The sequence below is a fragment of the Aplysia californica genome, unplaced genomic scaffold, assembly GCF_000002075.1.
Source record: "Aplysia californica isolate F4 #8 unplaced genomic scaffold, AplCal3.0 scaffold00038, whole genome shotgun sequence".
Classification (NCBI taxonomy): domain Eukaryota; kingdom Metazoa; phylum Mollusca; class Gastropoda; order Aplysiida; family Aplysiidae; genus Aplysia; species Aplysia californica.
Window position 1 is genome coordinate 1,649,977 of NW_004797308.1, and position 5,725 is coordinate 1,655,701.

Below are 5,725 nucleotides of genomic sequence, written 5' to 3' on the forward strand. Positions count from 1 at the left end.
AAAATCACACACTCTACTGACACTGACACAGTAAAGCCTAGATATCTAGATCTGTATTCTAGTTCTAAGGGGGAAAAAAAATTACACCACAACACAGCTGGTATTGATGAAGCATACTTTTTTGGGGGAAAAAACACTACGGTATTTTTCTTAAATATTGCTTAAAATGTAATTCTGCTCGATGAACACCCTATTTTGACGATGCTGATTTAAAAAACGTAGTTAGTTTTTGTCTACCGTGAAGCACCAGCTCTGAAATGACCATTTAAAATTGTCCCCAGTCCAGTCGGGTGACGTCACACAAACCGCTGAACCCGACCTAGGTGCTTTCTTGTCGTACCTCCATTTTTAATAACAGTGAAAAAAGTTCATAACAAAGAGTGAGTTAAAGAAGAAGTCTCATTTTCACTGTTAAAAATATGGAAATACGACAAGAAAGCACTGCGGTCGCGAGCTGACACCAAGACGCCCTTCCCAGTTTTTCGGCGTAATAAGAATGTAGTTTGGATTCCGATTAAGCCGACAACTCCGATCCGAGTTTAAAACCGCCTGCAGTCGGCCAGCTCTATGTGGGGCATTTTGGAAATCATGGAATTTTTATACCTATCAGCGCTTACTGAGTCAGTCTCCGAAATCGGCGTTCTCTGTTTTCTCCCTGGGCGATAACATAGAGAACGCCGAAACTTAAGCGGCTGAAAACCGACGCCGACAGGCGCCAGTCGGTGTCTGCTCGACTCCACATAGAGGGCGCCTATTGCCGATCCCTTTAAGCTCGTGATGCTAGAAAAGGGGGTAAAAAATTAGCTGAAATTTTAAGATCGTTCGCCCACCTTGCTCCGTCAGTTTGGAACTCTCTTTCCCAACCCTTGAGACATGATACAACATCTGAGTCAAAATTTAAAAAAATATTGAAAGACACATTTAATGACATCTTTCTTTTTTCTTCTGTAGATTCATGTTCAATACAATGTTATGTAAATGGCTAGGCATTCATTTATGTATTTAGTGAATTGCATTGTGTAGATTATTCTATGCTCATTTCGTGACGATGTGTAAGCGTGCGCGTGTGATAAGCAAGTAGATGTGTGTGTGTGCGTGTGTTTGTGTGAGCGTGTGTGTGTGTGCGCGCGCGCGCGCGCGCGCGTGTGTGTGTGTGTGTGTGTGTGTGTGTGTGTGTGTGTGTTTGACGTACATGTGTGTGCACATGTGTGCGTGTTACTGCTATGTGTTCGTGAGTGTGTATGTGTGTGTTTGTGTGTGTGTATGTGTGTGTTTGCGTGTGTGCATGAGTGTGTGTATTTTTGTGTTTGTGTCGCGTGCGTGAATATTGTTCGTACATGTATTTATGTAAAGCGCCTAGAGCTGTGTTTACACAAGAGTGGGCGCTATAGAAATGATCTTCATTATTATTATTATTATTATTATTATTATTATTATTATTATTATTATTGTAATTCGACATCCATTTTGACAAGACACGACACAGCCAGATAAATAGATCTCTGGACCCACAACGGAAAACTACACAGGCCTCGTCTCTTCAAAATCACACACTCTACTGACACAGTAAAGCCTAGATATCTAGATCTAGATCTAGACTCTAGATCTAAGGGGGAAAAAATTACACCACAACACAGCTGGTATTGATGAAGCATAATTTTTTGAGGAAAAAAAACACTATTTTTCTTAAATATTGCCTAAAATGTAATTCTGCTCGTTGACCACCCTATTTTGACGATGCTGATTTAAAAAATGTAATTAGTTTTTGTCTACCGTGAAGCACCAGCTCTGAAATGACCATTTAAAATTGTCCCCAGTCCAGTCGAGTGACGTCACACAAACCGCTGAACCCGAGTTGGCGACGGCGAGACGGCATTGAGAGTTCGTGACCTCGGTGCTTTCTTGTCGTACCTCCATTTTTAATAACAGTGAAAACAGTTCATAACAAAGAGTGAGTTAAAGAAGAAGTATCATTTTCACTGTAAAAAAATTGAAAATACGACAAGAAAGCACTGCGCCACAGCTGCCCACGGTTAGAAAAATCCTGCTCGATCAGTTCTCAGTATTTCGATTTGGAATTTTGCAAAATAAAGTGAAATGACCTGGACGTTACGAAAACTATTTTTCTAAAAGCGTAGTTGGTTTACCGCAAAAAATAGCTTATTTGGGCTTTGTATTTACCTCGAGCCCCAGTGGAAACAAAAAATCATGTATTTACAGCACGCTGACATGCTGGTCATTTTTTACCACTTTTTCAACACAGACAAGTCCGGTGTTATTGACGAACTGAAAACAGCTCACTCACAAATCTCTTGAAAACGCACTGTCATAATAATCTAAAGGCGTGTACTCTATCGAAACATACAAGTGGGACCTGGGTGAGATGATGAGTGAATTTCGCCGACGGAAATCATATGGAGAGCGGAGAGTGTTGAGAGTTGAGCGCAGCGTCTTGTGTTGCCTAAAAGTAGAAAAGGATCAATTCGTGCATGACTCAGGGCAGACGAGATTTTTTTGAGTTGTGAAAATGTCCTCGAAATGTACAAAGCCCCTTAAGAGTAAATATTTCACCGCACAGACTTTTGTGCAACATGTATATCCACACTTTTATGCGGAAGCCAATCGCGGATATACATACTGTTCCATTGCAAATCCAAAGAAACGAGTTGTTCATGCTTTTAAGAAACTTTTATCGCGGCGAACAATAAATCGCCTTCTTCAAAGCAGTGTTAAGTCTGCAAATGAACCCTCAAAGACCCGTTGTTGATAGGCCACGGAAAGTTGATGATTTTGACCGAGATGTGATAAAACGTCTTATAGTCAGAATGTTTGAAAAACGAGAACTAGTGACCCTCCGAAAGTTGAAGAAATATGTTGAAGAAGAAATGCAAATTTCTTTGAGCAAGACAACGTTATGGAAAATTGTGAAAAGTGCAGGGTTCACGTTCAGAAAAAGACTAGGACACAATAAAGGCATCCTATGCGAACGATCGGACCTCGTTGCCTCGAGGAGCAGATATCTACGACAAGTCAGAGAAAAGAGAAAGGAGGGTTTCGACATAGTTTACATTGGTGAAACCTGGGTTAACGCTCAAAGAGCAAGAGTGGCAGTTGATAGACGCTACTATGGGTCGGCATGTCCCTTCCAGCAAGGGTCAGCGATTAATCATCGCTCATGCTGGAAGCAGCAATGTGGGTTTTGTTTCCGATGCCGCTCTTATTTTCCAATCGAAGTCAACAGACAATAGAGACTATCACTCTGAAATGAACGCCGACATATTCGAAGATTGGATGAAACATCAGCTACTGCCAGCTCTCGATAGGCCTATGTGTATTGTGGTGGACAATGCAACGTATCATAATCGCGTTGCGCAGGAAAATAAAACACCAACTTCCGCATGGAGAAAAGACAACATAAAAGAATGGCTTTGTACCAACAGCATCGAGTTCCCAGAGCACGCTTTAACCAAGATCTAATCTATGCTATTGATAAAGTCATAGATTTTCATGGACACACAAGCCTGAGACTTCCACCGTACCTCTCCCATTTAAACCCTGTCGAGTTGGTTTGGGCAAGGATTAAACACGATGTCGCTGACAAATATATGACTTTCAAAATCGCGGACATCAAGACACTGACGATGAATGACATATATATTTGACGTAGACCGACACTACTGGAAGAAATGTGTAGAACACGTCATGGCAGAAGAGAACAATTATTGGAAAACTGACGGGCTTGGATTTATTCAACAAAAGATGGTTATCAATCCCTTTGGGTCCGATTCTGAGGACGATCAATGACTCCTCTCCTTTTCTGGTGAGTTTTTATCTTTATAACACTTAAAAGCGTTAGCTGTCCATTGTAAAAGGCGTCCCCCAGGGAAGCATCTTATCACCCATTCTTTTTTAAAATCAGAATCAATTCCATCACAAAAACTCTTCAAAACAATATTGACGTTGACGACTTCCTGATCTGCTATAAATCAAAATCCAAAATAGATCACATTGAACGTCAGCTTCAGCTTCAACTCCATGAACTGGAAACTTGGGCAAACGGGCACGGGTTCAGATTTTCTACAACAAAAATAAATTGTGTACATTTCTGTCTGCGACAACCAGATCTATATTTGTTTGGGGAGAAAATTCCTGTTAAAAAACAAGCTCGTTTCCTGGGCGTAATCTTCGACCATAAACTTTCTTTCCTTCCACACTTGAAAGACCTAAAGACGAGGTGTCAGAGTGCTCTCAACGCCTTAAAAATATTATCCAATCCCGAATGGGGAGGAGATACCGAAATATTTCTTAAACTTTACCATTCCCTTATCCGTTCCAGGCTGGACTATGCCAGTCCTGTTTACGGATCAGCTAGAAAGTCTCACCTTAAAATTTTAGACCCTGTTAAGAACCAAGGCCTTCGCCTTGCCCTAGGCGCTTTCCGTACTTCACCTGTAGAAAGTTTACAGGCAGAAGCTCATGAACCATCTTTAGAACTTAGAGGGAAAAAAACTCTCTTTGCAGTACGCTTTGAAACTTAGCTCAGTACCCCAAAACCCAGCCCACAAATGTGTCTTTAGTCTTTCCGAAGAACTAAAACCTCTATCCTCCTGAAGAAATAAAGTAACCCCTTTCGGAATAAGAATCCAGAACGATCTCAAAGACATTGATTTTTCTGAAGACATAATCGAGCCCTTTGCCATGTCCAGCATACCTCCATGGCATTTAACCAAACCAAACATAGATACTAGTCTTGAAAAACACAACAAAAAGTCCAAAGACAAAACTACATAACTAAACTCATACAAACAGCTAATGAATAGATACCCTGACGCAGAGAAACTCCTTACAGACAGATCCAAAAATGACTCCTCAGTAGGAGCTGCTGCCCTTGCATCGCCACACTGCTTAAGCTTAAGGAAACTCCACCCAGAAGCCTCAGTCTACACTGCTGAGGCTACAGCTCATGAAATAGCCCTAAATACAATAGATCAATCAACCAAGTCTACTTTTCTAATCCTTTCAGACTCTCTCTCTTGTCTGAAATCTTTAGAGCGCTCTGACACCTCCGACAACAGAATTTTAAAACTTATAATTAAACTGCATTTTCTACATCAGTCTGTAAAAACTATTACAATAGCTTGGCTTCCAGGCCATGTAAGCATTGATGGCAACGATCGAAGCCGTTGACCAATTTGCCAAAAAATCTCTAAAACTACCTGAAAACAAAAAGAGTAAAATCCCTTTCTCTGACATGAAACCGAAAGTAAAAGAACGCATCACATCCTCCTGGTCCCAAATTTGGAAACAACAAATTAAATACACAACAAACTCCATTACATTCAACCGAAACTTGTGCCCAGGAAACCACTGTCTCTCCTACGAAGAGAAAAAGTAATTTTTACCAGATTAAAGATAGGACACACGCACGTCACGCACAAACATTTACTTGAAGGAGAGGAAGCTCCTTTTTGCGTGACGTGCAACACAAAGTTCACAGTTCGACACATCCTAACGGAATGTGTCGAATTTAATGATGTTCGTAAGAAATATTTTAAATGTAAAAATATCAAAACCCTTTTTGACATTGTAGACCCTAAACAATTTTAAGTTATGTAAAAGAAATTGGACTATTTAATAGAATATAAAAATATATAGTTATCGTTATCGGTGTCTATCTATCTATCTATCTATCTATCTATCTATCTATCTATCTATCTATCTATCT